The following is a 17,466-nucleotide window of genomic DNA, read 5'->3' as shown; positions in this document are numbered from 1 at the left end:
TCTTTCTATCTATCTATCTATCTATCTATCTATCTATCTATCTATCTATCTATCTATCTATCTATCTGAGTGAGTTAAAAGACCCAAACCTCAGCAAGATTTGTTCAACAAGGATGCATTAAATTGATCAAAAGTGACAGTAAATACATAGATAATCTGTTTCTAATGTTTCTAAAAATGTTGTTCTTTTGAACTTTATATTTATCAAAGAATCCTGAAAAATGTAATCAGAATAATTTCTCAAAAATATGAAGCAGCACGACTGTTTTCAACATTGATAATAAAAGCCCCTTATTTGACAAAAAATAAAATGCTTGGTTTTAATTGTTATATTTGTTTACTTTTAAAATATTTAATAAATTGTTAAAAAAAAGTTTTTAAAAAGTTTTATGTTTTAATTTAATTAGAAACCGTTGCAGTATTATTGTTTTTTAAAGTTGTGCAGCACCTTGCCTGAAAATGTTTTGTTGTAAATTTGTAATATTTTCATCTGATTTTAAAAGACTGATTAAATTGTTAAAGTTTTATTTGGTGATTTCATTAGACACTCACAATCATAAAACAAATAATCCAGAAAAAATATTTCTTAGTTTTGTTCTTCAAAAATGCATAGAACAACAAAAAAATATGGTTAAAAATGAATTCAAAATATATTTTTTGAAAACTAGACTTAATATCTTTTGCAACTTTCAAACTATGCAAACTGTCGTTTTCAGGATTTTGAGATATATTTGGCCCGTATTTCTCTCTCTCTCTCTCTCTCTCTCTCTCTCTCTCTCTCTCTCTCTCTCTCTCTCTCAGCATCGTCTTTATAGCACAATAAATGTATCCAACTGCAAGAGAAAAAAACCCCCAGCTTTGCCCTGCTGTAAAGTGGAAATGTTAATGTAATTAAATCATTCATTTGGTTCAGTTTAATTAGCGCAGCGCTACTTTTAAGCTTAGCCGTGGCTAATCTGATTAGCATGAGGCTGAGACGGATGGATACACTGTCTCTTTTGAAGTCCGGTAGCAGTCTAAGACGCCCAGCCAACAGAACATTCACCCAGTCCCCTGAAGCGCCATAGGCCCACGAAAAATCTGCCATCTTTCTCTTTACAGTGGGAATTTAACATCTGTAATTCGCTAATTGTTAGCTGTAGCTGAGGTGATACCTTTGTTTCATACATCATCCAATTTTTAATCACACTTTCTGTCAGTTCACAGTTAAAGGGAACTAGTTAAACAATTAGATAAAAAATGTAGAATAATGTGTCTGTGCTCTCATTTTTAGTTTTGCAGTTTGGATTATTAGCAGTAATAGGTGATGGTTGTGTGGATGAACTCATTTGTTCAACTTCAGGTACTCAAGTACATGCATTCAGCTTCAAATAAAAAGGTACCATGGTACTATTTGGATGTGAATCATAGTAGTCTTTGATATACCTTGGAATACCATATAAATACCATACTATATAGTGTTTACATGGTTCTCAAATTGTTATGCTAATTTTTATGCATTTCACTACTTAAAAAACCTCTTAAACTAACCTAAGCTGGTTAGCTGGTCTTCTAGCCTGGTCATAGCTGGTTTAGTAGGCTGGCTTTAGAAGGGTTTTTACCACTTCTTTAGCTAGTCAGGCTTGGACACCATCTGGACAACCGGCGTATACCAGCTACATCCAGATTAAACCATTTAAGACCAGCCAAGCAGCATAGACTGGTTTTAGTTGCTTTTTTATTTGCTCAAATTGCCATGTTAGTATTATATATAATTTTGTTTTATGAAAACATTTGTATTACATAAGATACCATCTGATACCATCTCTTTACCTTGGTGCTGCTTTTTCTGTTCATTAAATGAATAAGCCACTAAGGTTTTGCTTGATTTTACCACAGTAAAGGATGTATGTTGGCTTATTGTGAGATGCAGGTGAATCACTGTAACTCACGCCTAAAACAGTGGCAACAGCAATATGAAAAAGACACTGGTGTTTAAAAATAATCACATTTATTAAGTCTAATAATGACAATAAACACTTCTTCAGTCGGGAAGTTCATTAGCTCAACTATAGATGGTTTATGGTTGCCAAGCAACTTAGCACATAAATATAAAATTCATCTGATGTGTGGTCGCAGGTTTTGTCCTCTGCTCTGTGTGCTTATTTATCCCTGTCTTTATCTCTCTTTTTCTCTCGGCAGCGCACCTGTACAAGTGTTACGCCATGCGGGACAGCTGTGGGATGTGTTTGAAAGCGGATCCTCGGTTCGACTGCGGCTGGTGCGTGCAGGAGAAGAAGTGTTCGCTGAGACAGGAGTGCGCTCCTCCAGAGAGCATCTGGATGCACCCCAGTGCAGGAAACAGTCGCTGCGCACACCCCAAAATCAACAAGGTAGCACCCGTTCCCATTTAACACATTCAGTATTTACAAGGCTGTCAAACACACTTTTTTATTGTGTGAGCATTTAACAAGTGTTGTATTTTGCAGAGCAGTGTTGAAAATGAAGGTTCTTCGATGGTGCTTTGCATCTTATGTTCAGCAAAGAACCTATCAAGTACATTTTTCACTGTATAAGTTTTTGAGAAGCTTTATGGTTCTTGTAAAGAATATTTTTACATTTATAGGTTCTTTAGATCAGTGTTTAAGTTTTAGGTGTCTGTTAGAGGAAACCTCAAGTCTTCCTGGGTTCTTTGAAGCACCATTGTGGTTTTGTTAAAAAACAATGGAATTTAAAGAAATAAAATATTAAATACAATTATATGAAATATACGTTCAATACAAAATAAGCTCAGTCATCTGCATTAGTGTAATAATAGTGTAATAATGTTGATTACCACAAAAAAAAAAACACCACTAAGGCTGAGGCAGAAATGCAAAGCTTCTATAAAAATAATTTTAGCACTTAACACTACTGTTCAGATGTTAAAGATTTTTTTTTTTAAACTCTCTTTTTCTCACCAAGGCTGCTTTTATTTGATCAGAAATAGAGTATAGTAATATTGTGAAATATTATTGCAATTTTCAGCATCATTACTCCACTCTTCAGTGTCACATGATCCTTCAGAAATCATTTTAATATGCTGATTTGCTGCTCAGGAAACATTTCATTTTATTATCAATGTTGAAAAAGTTTTGCTGCTTAATATTTTTTTTGTGAAAACTGTGATGCATTCTTTTCAGGATTCTCTGATGAATAGAAAGTTCAAAAGAACAGCATTTATTTGAAATATAAATCTTACACTATAAATGTCTTTAATGTCGCTTTTGATCATTTCAATACATCCTTGCTGAATAAAATTGCTTTTTCTTTCAAAAAACGTCAGTGTAACTTCACACAGAAAGGTTTAGTCAGCATATTTTTGTATATTGTTTTTGTCCTGTGGCTATTTAATTGAAACTATTTAATTTTATAATATAATTAAGTTTTTAAACTTGTATGATTTGGCCCCATTTACTTCCACTATAAGTGCCTCATTGTACGTCAGATGTTGAAGACTCTCATGCCAGGTTTAGTGTCATATTTGCTAAACACCACTGTTTGTCAGTGTCACATATCAATTCAGTAGGTTTATCATAAAAGGATTTTTAACAAATTTGTGTTGTTTCCCTCTTCACGTCTCATTATAAAAGTCTATTCACAGAAGCCATTCGTTTACTTCCTGTATGCTAACGATGGTGTACTATTTCTCCGTTTTTATAACACAGATGCTCTTCATCTAAGAAAAGAAACAATAGACCTCCATTTTAAGTTTCCTACAGTGGCCGTGCCAAACAGATCTCTCGCTGTGCTTTTATTGCTGTGCAGCGGTGTATTGATGCTAATATACTGCAGTGTGCCAGTGCTGGCAGCTGGCAGTCTGAGAGACAGCGGTGTCTCTCAGTAAGATTAGCCCCTGATACTGGGTAATTGCCAGTGGCACAGTTGCTAATCCGCTAGCTCATGCCTGTCTCTCTGCTTACTTATCACTCTATAACCAGAGCTGAAAGCTTGAATGAAGGGAGAAACAGAAAAGGAAGAGGTAGAGACAAAGAAAGGGAATGGTGTACGCTTGTTTTCAGCTCGCACGGAATCAGCTGACGGAAGTCTTCTGAAGACAAACCATAGTGAAGAACAAACTACATTTTAGTTGATATTGACAGATTTTACCCTCCAAAGTAGCTCTCAGAACAGATATTTGTTGCCTTCAGACACAAGACATTAAGCATTGTATGTTCTATCTATGTCTTGTGACCAAACATAATTGACAACGGCGCCATGTTTGATTTAGAGTTACAGTGATGAAAATGAAGTTGTGAAAGACGGAAATACAATGCATTTAATGTGTTCAGACCAACAATACTCTGTAAAACAGTAACACAGGCTGTACTTTCTTCACAGGCATTTGTGGTACAGCTCTGATGTTATTAGAGGGAATACTGAAGGGTAGTGAACAAGGTCCAAAATAAACACTCGCCAAATGTGAGTAAAATTGCCTTTGGTGAGTAAATAAAAGGGAGTTAGTAGCCAGTTGGCACAGAATTAGGTACTGTAGCAATAAATGGTTTAATTAAAATTTTGAGAATGATAATTTGATATTTAGCAATGCAAATCAAATCGTCCACTAAATAGTCAGTGGGGATTTACCATCATTAGTTTACCTAGCATACTAAGGTTTTCATTCCCTCTGAACTTCATACATTTTATTATTATTTAAATACTATTAAAGTTTTTATTAATATTTTGAATTTCTTTTTTGTTTTGTTTAATTTATTTCATTTTTATTAAGAATATATCTTTATAGTAATTTTGTTGTGTGCTTTTGACATCTTTATTTTTTTTTTAATGTATATTTCAAATAATTTTATTTATTTTAGATCAGTTAGTAATTTTAGTACTTTAACTTAAATGTTTAAATGTTGTCCTGGCAACTAACTGAAATAAGTTATATAATAATAATTTCAGCTTTTTTGCAATTAACAATTTACTTTATTAAATTAAGTTAACAAAACAAAGGTAAAGGTAAGGTAACAAAACTGGAAACTGTGAGCAGCAAAATTGTTTATTGGTCCAGGATAGAGCATTAACTTTCCATAACAAGTAATATTATGCTATGCCTATATATTTTATCCTTTTCTTGCAGTCTGTCCTTTCCTACCACACTCATTCCCTTGCTTCTCCTCCATTCACATCAGAGTCGTGTGACTTAGTATATTAGCCGGTGGATAAGCTTCTAATTTAATTTGGAATATTAAACTGGGATTTTCTGTCTCTGTCTCCTCAGAGAGACCCCTGCACTGCAAAAAATGCTTTTCTAGCTTAGATTTTTTGTCTTGTTTCCAGCCAAAATATTGAAAAAATCTTAAATCAAGAAGGATTTTCTAGACAAGTAAAAATTATTGTCTTGTTTTCAGAAAAAACAAGTCGAATTTAATGAAACAAGCAAAATAATCTGCCAATGGGGTAAGCAAAATAATCTTGTTTTCTGTTTGAAATAAGATTATTTTGCTTATCCCATTGGCAGATTATTTTGCTTGTTTCAAGCAAAAACTCGCTTAAATTCGACTTGTTTTTTCTGAAAACAAGACAATAATTTTTACTTGTCTAGAAAATTCTTCTTGATTTAAGAATTTTTAGATATTTTGGCTGGAAACCAGACAAAAAATCTAAGATAGAAAAGCATTTTTTGCAGTGTGGGTATGAGTAGTAATTGAATTTGCTTTATATCTGTCTTATTGTCTGCTGTTTAGTGTCTCAGTTAAAGCTGTCTGCTAACGTCAAAGTTGTGCTCTTTCATTCTAAGGACCATAGAAGTTTATAATACCTGGAGAGAGCTAGCTGTAAGCGTTCCCATTCACCTCAATGGCAGTTATTGTAAGTTTCGCAATATGCCGAGTAGAGAAACCCTGACAATCATGGGAAAAATAATTCCTAAACTGCTCCTTAACTCTAGTTTTTTGCAAAATGCATCTCTTCACTTCAGCATCAATATCGCATTAACTTGCTCAGAGTGTAGATTTTCTCCTTTTCTAATTACAGCAGAGGAAAGCGCACCTAACCGGAGGCAACAGCAAGGTTTCTTATACCAAACATCCTTTTCTTTATCTGGGATTTTCTCTCTCTATCACACACACACACACCCTTATCGCACCTTTGTCAACAGTAAGCAGCTCTGATAAGCTTTGACACCGAAATATGTAAAATATACATGATGTTCTGCCTTGTTTTTCATGCAGCGAGATGAAGTGAGACAGGCATGGGAGGCGGTAGGCCATTGATTGGATGATTTGGTTTGCGTTCTCCTCATGTAGGTAACAAATTAAAATAGTCTTAAGCCTCACGTTCCTTTTGGGAGACGGACTTCTGCTGCCGCCCATCCAATTCTGGCCATGATTGGACGCCACCAAGCTACATGTAAAACAACCCCTCTGAAACCAATTACAGACTGCTTTTCCCTCCTTGTTTCGTTATGCTGTATTCTTTATTGGCATCACTCTGTACAAAAAGGCAATTTTTGACTCTATGGTCTATACGAGGCTCTAAGATTGGCTTAGGGGGAGAGGGATTTGAGAACATATGCTACAAACTAGCAATATTGGATGGGAAAATAGGGAAAAAAGGAAGCAAATTAGGGCCCCGGAAAGCTACATAACTGAAATGACAGATATGGCAGAACTTTGATGCGTTTTTTCCATTCTTCAGCAGATTGGTGGAGGCTCTATAAATAGGAGGTTTTCTGGGTGAAATCCCAAGTGAAGCTGTTGTACCCGTAAGCAAAGACACTTAACCTCAATTACATCAGGAAGCATGCAGCCGTAGACGTACGGAAAAGGGGGTGCCAGACAGAACTGTGTTGCGTGTCTGGCTGAAGAGCGCAAGTAGATGTTTCTACCAGTGGAATTCGACCGCAATTTGTCGCCAACTGTTTTTTGAAAGGTTTTAACCATGCTGCCTTTCTGTGTTTGCCAAAAGATGAAAGACCACCTTGCTGATGAAGATCAGGGAAAGACCGACAGACAGACAGCAGACAAACGCAACATCAGGAAAGCATCAAGCCTCACACACTGTGCAAGTGGCCTGTGGGCGGATGGGATCTGCAAGACGGGGGTCTTCAGATGCCCCAGTCTGTCCCTATTCTTTTCACCCGCCATCTTTTCTGAGTCCTCCCACTCTCCCTTCATTGTTGTCCTCCCACCTATTGGCAGAGGGTTGGGGGAATGCGACACATAAACAGTAATAATCTCGCCACTGGAAATCGGCAGGAGACTTTGTGCATTCTGGTGCACTTTAATCTCAGTAATTGCATATATTTTTTGAAATGTATCGTTACCCAGAGCTGATAATGAAGCAAGATTTACTTAACTGTGTATAATTTAACAAGGTCCTGGGGGATAACGTGTGTGTATATTAGTGTTCTCCCACTTGTGTTGAGAGAGATTATTTTTATCTATCATTTCGCTCTAAGGCTGATTTAATTAGAAACGTATAAATTGTTTTTTGAACATAATAAAAGACATCTAATGTAGGTTAATTTTAGTGTAATCCCGAGCGACAGGCTTCAGTCCAAATTCTGTGATTTTCAGGTCAAGACTACTGTACTACAGTACATGCTCTATCAACACAGCTTGAATTTATTTAGCTTCTTAGGCTGTTGTATTGACATTGCAGTGCGGTCTGAGGCATCATAACTGGACTGACCAGTTCCTGGGGTTACTGAAGTTTTGCGAGGCCAGACTTGCATTAAGTCTGCTCCACATTGCAGCGTATTTTGATCAATATGTGAAGCAATCAGCCTGTGCTGTTTATGGAATTCGGCGAATCTAGTGAATTGTTCTTTCTCAAAAGTGCTCATTGTATCAATACTCCCTACCTTGTTCCAGGCATAAGGAAGTTGCGTGTAGTCAGCCAAGCCAATCTGAGATGGCTGGCTCTTGCCAGTTATGTATGCAACAGGTTTGTATGCCATTCAGAACTAAATTGAAAATGCCTCTCACATTTCAACTTTGAATTTAAGAATGTGGAATTAAAGTGAATTGAATTTCAAAGAAATTAGTGTTCATTTTGTTAGCCATTTCTAATTTAGTCTTAGTCCTGTGTCAAATGTGCTTTTTAATTATCATCATATTTAGTCAACCTTGTCCTGTTTTTGTTTATTCAAGTTTTAGTCGACTAAATGTTTGAGCATTTTAGTCTAGTTTTAGTCAATGCAAACTTTTCGGCACATTTTCGTCATGCTGTATAATGGTTAAACTGATATATATATATTGCTCTAAATTATAATCGCAATGATTGTTGTCATTTGCTAAATTTATTTTTACATTTGCACTTTCACCAATAAGCACAAATCATGTGGACTCATACACGTGGTTTATTTTACCTCATCTAGTGTACAGATTTATTATAGGCTATTTATTATATAAATTAATATCAAAGACTTAGATATCCACTCTCTCTACATTATGAAAACTGGTAAAAACAAACAAAAAATATTTTAACAGTGAAATTCCTAATGGTAATTCCAATAATTCCAAATCGCAATAATGTTTCTCTATTAAAACAACAGCGGTTGAGTAAGTGTATTTTTTCAGCAACCACAATTGCAAACACAATAGTCAAGATCTCTTTTCATGCAGCAAGATTAAGTCAGACAGGCAACGAGAGGCGGTAGGCCTCTGATTGGATGATTCGGTTTGTGTTCTCCTCATGTAGGTAACAAATGAAAATAGTCTTAAGCCTCACGTTCCTTTAGGGAGACGGACTTCTGCTGCCGCCCATCCAATTCTGGCCATGATTGGACGCCACCAAGCTACATGTAAAACAACCCCTCTGAAACCAATTACAGACTGCTTTTCCCTCCTTGTTTCGTTATGCTGTATTCTTTATTGGCATCACTCTGTACAAAAAGGCAATTTTTGACTCTATGGTCTATACGAGGCTCTAAGATTGGCTTAGGGGGAGAGGGATTTGAGAACATATGCTACAAACTAGCAATATTGGATGGGAAAATAGGGAAAAAAGGAAGCAAATTAGGGCCCCGGAAAGCTACATAACTGAAATGACAGATATGGCAGAACTTTGATGCGTTTTTTCCATTCTTCAGCAGATTGGTGGAGGCTCTATAAATAGGAGGTTTTCTGGGTGAAATCCCAAGTGAAGCTGTTGTACCCGTAAGCAAAGACACTTAACCTCAATTACATCAGGAAGCATGCAGCCGTAGACGTACGGAAAAGGGGGTGCCAGACAGAACTGTGTTGCGTGTCTGGCTGAAGAGCGCAAGTAGATGTTTCTACCAGTGGAATTCGACCGCAATTTGTCGCCAACTGTTTTTTGAAAGGTTTTAACCATGCTGCCTTTCTGTGTTTGCCAAAAGATGAAAGACCACCTTGCTGATGAAGATCAGGGAAAGACCGACAGACAGACAGCAGACAAACGCAACATCAGGAAAGCATCAAGCCTCACACACTGTGCAAGTGGCCTGTGGGCGGATGGGATCTGCAAGACGGGGGTCTTCAGATGCCCCAGTCTGTCCCTATTCTTTTCACCCGCCATCTTTTCTGAGTCCTCCCACTCTCCCTTCATTGTTGTCCTCCCACCTATTGGCAGAGGGTTGGGGGAATGCGACACATAAACAGTAATAATCTCGCCACTGGAAATCGGCAGGAGACTTTGTGCATTCTGGTGCACTTTAATCTCAGTAATTGCATATATTTTTTGAAATGTATCGTTACCCAGAGCTGATAATGAAGCAAGATTTACTTAACTGTGTATAATTTAACAAGGTCCTGGGGGATAACGTGTGTGTATATTAGTGTTCTCCCACTTGTGTTGAGAGAGATTATTTTTATCTATCATTTCGCTCTAAGGCTGATTTAATTAGAAACGTATAAATTGTTTTTTGAACATAATAAAAGACATCTAATGTAGGTTAATTTTAGTGTAATCCCGAGCGACAGGCTTCAGTCCAAATTCTGTGATTTTCAGGTCAAGACTACTGTACTACAGTACATGCTCTATCAACACAGCTTGAATTTATTTAGCTTCTTAGGCTGTTGTATTGACATTGCAGTGCGGTCTGAGGCATCATAACTGGACTGACCAGTTCCTGGGGTTACTGAAGTTTTGCGAGGCCAGACTTGCATTAAGTCTGCTCCACATTGCAGCGTATTTTGATCAATATGTGAAGCAATCAGCCTGTGCTGTTTATGGAATTCGGCGAATCTAGTGAATTGTTCTTTCTCAAAAGTGCTCATTGTATCAATACTCCCTACCTTGTTCCAGGCATAAGGAAGTTGCGTGTAGTCAGCCAAGCCAATCTGAGATGGCTGGCTCTTGCCAGTTATGTATGCAACAGGTTTGTATGCCATTCAGAACTAAATTGAAAATGCCTCTCACATTTCAACTTTGAATTTAAGAATGTGGAATTAAAGTGAATTGAATTTCAAAGAAATTAGTGTTCATTTTGTTAGCCATTTCTAATTTAGTCTTAGTCCTGTGTCAAATGTGCTTTTTAATTATCATCATATTTAGTCAACCTTGTCCTGTTTTTGTTTATTCAAGTTTTAGTCGACTAAATGTTTGAGCATTTTAGTCTAGTTTTAGTCAATGCAAACTTTTCGGCACATTTTCGTCATGCTGTATAATGGTTAAACTGATATATATATATTGCTCTAAATTATAATCGCAATGATTGTTGTCATTTGCTAAATTTATTTTTACATTTGCACTTTCACCAATAAGCACAAATCATGTGGACTCATACACGTGGTTTATTTTACCTCATCTAGTGTACAGATTTATTATAGGCTATTTATTATATAAATTAATATCAAAGACTTAGATATCCACTCTCTCTACATTATGAAAACTGGTAAAAACAAACAAAAAATATTTTAACAGTGAAATTCCTAATGGTAATTCCAATAATTCCAAATCGCAATAATGTTTCTCTATTAAAACAACAGCGGTTGAGTAAGTGTATTTTTTCAGCAACCACAATTGCAAACACAATAGTCAAGATCTCATGACAGAACATGAGACTGGCTGAATGACACTTTCATTTAAGCTGAACATCTCACATGGATATCGCTAAGCTTACGTGTTTGTCGGTGTTCTCAGATCATCGTCGGCACTTCCGTAATGTAGCACGTGTGCATGCATGCCAGGTTTAAAAAATTAAGCAAAACACTGGACAGAAAACGTATCCATTTAACACAGAAGCTCTGATTTGGGGATTTGAACTCTTGATATCTGGCAACCACATACATGAAAGCTTGCGTAGTAGAGGCATGAACATCAGTCCGCAATAATATTTTGTCTCTTTTTTTCGACAAAAATAAAAAAATATATATTTTGATATAGTTTTTTATAATTTTCTTTAATTTGGTTTGCTGTTTTATGGTCAGTTAAATCTTCTGCTCTATTTTATTTTTTTATTTTATGCAATGCAGTGCACCAAAGTGAAAAACTTCTCAGAAAACTGTGTTGAATCTCTTTTCCTGCCATTCCAGTTCAAATTCTTCAGTGAGGCTGAGGCATTACCAAAAACAAAATCAGAATTTCATTGCAAATATTTTTATTTCACACTCGTTGAATGTATGGTTTGCTGTGCTACATAATGTTCCACATAGGGGGTCCCCCAAGGCTCCATTCTAGGCCCCCAGCCATTGTGGCAGTGATGCAGCTGAGGGTCGGCTCCAGGTTTCTGTGGAGACCTTGTGGTTGGGAGATCAGGCATACAGAGTACCTGTAATTACCTCATGATGGCTGTTACAGGTCACCATCCTGCTGTTACCACTGCACATCATTCACCATATTTGTTTTGTCATGCCACACCTGTCCTTGTTACGGAGAATAATCCGGCTAAATAAATCACATTATCCTACTGCCTTGTGCCATGCGGCTCTGAAGCGTGGATCCGGGAGCCTGGGTAATAAGTTTCAATTAGAGGATGGATGGCGGGGGGTTGGAGGGGGGTGTCTCACCAAGCCCAGCATTAGGGCTTCTGCTCCCCTGTGCCGAGTGGTGATTTGTCTCCATTAAAATGCAAGGCGCCTGAGTTTGTGTTGGAACTGCAAGATTATAAGGAGCTACAGGGTTCAATGCCAAGACCTGTCCACTTACCAGAGATCCATTATATGGTCTACAGATATCAGAATGCAAAAAAAATGTCCAGAGTATCTTTCTTTTCATACATTTCCTGGTCCTGCTCTCTGCTCTTCTGACCATCATGGCAAAAAGTCCAAAATGAAAATGTGGTTTGTTGTATTATAGTCAGTTAAATCTCCTTCTCCATCTCCAGTGAAACTGTCTCTATTTTGCTCATTTTACAGCTGTTTCCTGAGACCGGACCACGGCAAGGCGGAACCAGACTCACCATCACCGGAGAGAACCTGGGTCTGCAGTTTAGAGACATTATGACAGGCGTTCGGCTGGGAAAAGTACCATGTGTTCCTATTGAAGAGGAATACATTAGTGCGGAAAGGTGGGTAAAACATATAGTATTTTTAATACTGTGAATCTGCTTTGAAACAATCGCTACTGTATAAAGCTTGACTTGATTAGCGCCATATTTAGTATTTGACAAATGAAAACGAGGCTGTGAGGAATAGAAATACAGTGTGTTCCGTGGATTCTACTATTGTCTAACCTGAATAAGGTCTATAATACTCTTACTTTTCACTGTATAATCTGTCAATCTCAACCCACAGAGTGCATTTTTAATACATTGTTAGCTCTGGTTGCTGATTATTCTTTCAGCATAAGTGTCCAGTTGTTCCATTTACCATATTTTACCACATCTAAATTAAGAATCCTTGCTGTGCAGAAATCAGTGTATAAAATGCATAAAAATGTCTGTAGATTACGTCTGGGCCGGCTAATAAATCAGACAAAGATTAATTATAGTAAAAATATTTACTTGCACTGTATCATATAAATCCGTCCATTCACCTTCCTCCAGCAGTGCTGTTAATCACAAACCCTAAAGAGGATTCCAATGTTTTTTTCTCTTCCACAGGATTGTGTGTCTGCTGAATGATGCCACAGGATACCGCGTGCAGGAAGCCCAGGTGGAGGTGTGCGTGAGAGACTGCCTGGCTGACTACAGAGCCCTCTCACCCAGGGCTTTCACCTTTGTGGTGAGTGTCTAAGGATCTGGAGACACTTAATCCTGCAGATACATTCAGATCTTCCTGTCTTTTAGATAATTTAAATGCAAAATGGATGCATATAATTCCAAATGTCTTTTAAATAATTTAAATGCAAATTAAATTTTTTTCCCTCTTTATATTACTTTTATTCAGCAAGGATGCATTAAATTGACAAAAGATTTCTATTTCAAATGAATGCTGTTCTTTTGATCAGCTTTGCCATTACAGAAATAAAATACATTTAAAAAATATATTAAAATGAAAACTTTTTATAAATTGTGATGATGGGTGAACAAAAGAGACTTCTTTTAAAAACGTTTAAAAATCTTGCCAACCCCAGATTGAACGTATGTATCAGTACTGAATGAAGTTCTACTTGCATAGAGTTTGTGGCCTTATAGCTTTTACTAATAATGTATGAAATAAGATGACAATAACAAACAATGTGCTTCTTCAATATGTAATTTTCTTCCTTAGACGCCATACTTCACCCGTATCCAGCCCGCTCAGGGACCTCTTTCAGGAGGAACCAGAATCACCATTGAAGGAAACCATCTCAACGCTGGCAGCTCTGTGGTGGTCAACATTGGGCTTCACTCTTGTCACTTTAAAAAGTGAGTAATGCTCTTCTTTATCTTTTAGTTTGTGCCATTGTTTAGCAGTTTATATCTCGCAACTGCAAGATAGAAACCCACAATTCCGAGAAGGAAACACTGAATTGTGAGATGTAAACTCAAAATTTTGAGAAAAAAGTCGCAATTACCTTTTCTATTTTTTATTCTGTGGTGGAGAAAAAAACAAACAAACTGCATTTCAAGATGTAAACTCAGAATTTAGAGAAGAAAAGTAAAAATTGCTAGATTTCAACTTGGAATTCTGAGGGGGAAAAAAATCTGAATTGTAAGATGTAAACTCTCAATTACAAGTTTGTAACTGTAAATTCTGAGCAAAAAGTCAGAATTGCAAGATGTAAACTCACAATTACTAGTTTATAACAATTACGAACAACTGAGAGACATAAGCTCACAATTCTTAGAAGAACAGTCATAATTGTGAAATATAAACTTCCAATTGCTAGAAAAAAAAAGTCAGAATTGTGAGATAAGTCTCAATTACGTTTTTCACTTTTTTTTATTCCGTAGCAGAAACAAGCTTTCAGAGTCTAATAATAAGGCAAAAGCCCCAAACGATGAAAAAAGCATACAGTTGTCTGTTTGGCTGCCCTTCTGTCTGTCTTGTTATCGTTTTATCCCTCCATCTGTCTGGCTTTCTTTGTAACTTTGTGTTTCTGTCTGTGATATAGTTTCCGTTCGTTTGTTTGACTGTTTTATATGTTCTATAGGCTCTGTGTCAGTCATTTTGATGGTTAGCCTGTTGGCTGTTTTGGTGTAGCATTTGCCAACGTACAGTCTCTACTTTCTTGTTAATGTGGTCCTTTTCTCTCTCTCGCTCTGTCTGCCAAGTTGTCTCCTTCTGTCTTTATCTGTATCCTTCCAAAAAGCTGTCTTCTGGCTTCTCACCTTAGCACGTCCACCTGTCATTCCGTCAGTCAAAACGCCCAGGCCCGTTTTTTTTTAACCATCGGTGTGTATCTACAGCATAAAGAGACACTTTGAAGGCAAGAACATCAGCCACGTTATGGCACAGGCAGTCCCGGTCAATTGTGCGCTTCCGTTTGTGGATGGGGACAGTGAATGAGTGTTCCTGCCGTCCACCTGTCTATCTGTAGCACCAGACCGCTCTGCATTGCAGCAGGGAATAAAAACATTGTCTCACTGCCAAGTCTCAGACATGAAAGAGGGAGAGAATGAGGATTACCGCGGTTCTTGCTGACTGAGACGTCAGCTACACCTGGTCTCAGAGCCAGGGTTCACTTCAGAGAGAAAGTGCACTTCCTGTTAACCCATTGTGCGAGGGTGTTAAAAATGAATGTTCTCTCATCATTTATTCACCCTCACATCATTCCAAGCCTTTCTTCTGCGGAACATAAAAGGAGAAGTTTTGAAGAACGTTCACGCTGCTCGCTTCAATGCAATTAAAATGGATGGAGATTAGGGCCGTTCATTCCTCAAAAAGCCACAATTCAAGGGATTGTCTACCCAGAAATTTAAATTAAGTAATCGTTTAACCCACCCACATGTCATTCTAAACCTATAGGACAATCTTTCTTCTATAAAACACAAAAGGAGAAGTTTTGAAGAATGTTCACACTGTTGGCTTCAACACAGTGAAAGTGAATGGAGACTAGGGGATTTCATGCCCCAAAAATCCACAATTAATTAATTTTTCTTCTCTGAAGAACGTTGGGAAAACAGAGACGTTTCATCTTTTATGAAGAAAGAAAGTCATATAGTTTTGGAATGACATGAGGGTGAGAAAATGATGATTGATTTTTCTTTTTTTTTGTCCAGACTCTTCCCTTAAAGTATCATGAAAGGAGCACATACAACATATGCACTATGTTCTAAGTCTTTATAAGCCCCCCAAAAAAAACAATATATGAGGAACAGACTAAAATTTAATTAACTATTCACTGAAAGTCTTGTTTGATAGCTGTAGTCCCTGTTGCGCTTTCATTGCATGGAAAGGGCAGCTTGGACATTTTGTGAAACATCTGCTTTCATGTTCTTCAGAAGAAATACTGTCAAACAGGTTTCAAAAGCCATGAGATCTTCGTTTTCAGCCGAAACGTCCCTTTCATATGCCCTGCTTCTTTTTCGTGTGTGTTTTGTGTCTTCCATTCATAATATCCAGCGAATTCATATTCAGATTTATTCTACATGTCTGTAATCCAAATGACATATTTAAAATGCAAAATCTCTAAAAAATATCCCAAATCAATGATTGCATTTTGCACTTAATTCCGTTGAATGTCTGTATATTTTACCTTTGAGGAAATTTGTGTTATCCACTCCACAACTCTCTCTCTTTGCACTCTTCCATCATTTTTTTGTTTGTTTGTTTGTGACAACCACCTTGTCAAAATATGTGCAGTCTTCAGAGGATTTCTGGGGTGTGCATCTTGAAAAGTGTTCCCATGGCAACGTGCTAAGGGGGATGTGCATGGAGATTACAGTACAGGAGGAGAGAGTGAAGCAGACTGAGAAAAACAGAGCCAAAGTGAAACCCATATGGTTGTTAACACAAATGATAGAGCTTCATCAAACATACTTAACTCTTACTGAGGACAGAATCTGTATCATGATGAAATATGAATGTGATGACATGCTTACACGGCACATGATCTGATGAGAATTACAGTAAACACTTCAGTTGCTCTTTCTCTGCGCTTCCTCCATGACTGTAGGCGGAGCTCTAAAGAGATCGTGTGCATGACCCCGGCCGGCGTGAACGTGGGAAGCACTCCGGTTATGGTGGACATAGACTCTGCTGAGCTGAGGAACCCCGAGGTGAAGTTTAACTACACAGAGGACCCCACCATCCTGAAGATAGACCCGGACTGGAGCATTGCTAGGTAGGCCACGCAACTGTTACATGGACCATCATTTGCAACATTGTGACTACAGAATAGAATGGAAACCTGACTAGAATGTTTTTTTATTTTTTATTTTATTTTTGGAACCATGGCCTAGAGGTTTGTTTATGTGCACTAATACATTGAGCAATAGGCAATCATGGAAGAAACAAGCTTGTAATAAATTAATAATAAATTAAGCACACATCAAATTTCTTTGAACTATATTGTAAATTTAATGCCTGTTTACACCAAAGATGATAACTGTAACAATAACTAAAGTTTTAATAATCGTTCTAATTCTAGGAGAATAGGGATGTTCAGACCTCGACTATAAATATAATGGCACAGAGGAATGATATTTTTGTAATCACTTTCAAAACGGTTTGCGGTTTGTTTAAAATGTGGCTAAATGTGCTAGGTGTTTCACATGATCGACTTTAGTCGATTGCAGCCCAAAAATTGCTCACAGAAAAATATTATTTGTAGATAATTTGTACACTGGATCTAGACATGTCGATCCTCACCAGAAGGTATTTTAACATTTTAAAAATAGATACACTTCACCTTGTTGTTTTTTCGTAGTGGTTAGCATATGTGCTCCAACACATAGTGTTGTGATGCTCATGTGGTAGTCATGGGTTCAAAACTGGCCCACTTTGTGTCAAAGTACCCTTGTCATAATTTTCTGTCATCTTTCTACTTTCTATCTTAGCCCTCTGGGGTCCGAGGGTGTTTTGGGGCCCTGGAAAAGTTTTGACATGCCCTGATATTTGTGCTTTTTTCAGTTTCTTACAAACATTTTAATGTCTAAAGTTTAATAACACTGTAATCAGCACAAACTGGGCTACAATAATATGTGAGCAGCATGTATGTACGTGATTG

The 17,466-nt window shown here is 37.2% G+C and overlaps 1 pseudogene; it reads left to right on the top strand.

Moving 5' to 3' along the window:
- Window positions 1-17,466, top strand: part of LOC107697957 (plexin-A1-like) — a 255,116-nt pseudogene that overhangs the window by 197,183 nt on the left and 40,467 nt on the right.

The sequence above is a fragment of the Sinocyclocheilus anshuiensis genome, unplaced genomic scaffold (genome assembly GCF_001515605.1).
Source record: "Sinocyclocheilus anshuiensis isolate Anshui unplaced genomic scaffold, SAMN03320099.WGS_v1.1 scaffold78, whole genome shotgun sequence".
NCBI classification, from domain to species: domain Eukaryota; kingdom Metazoa; phylum Chordata; class Actinopteri; order Cypriniformes; family Cyprinidae; genus Sinocyclocheilus; species Sinocyclocheilus anshuiensis.
This window is presented reverse-complemented; position numbering and strand designations above follow the sequence as displayed.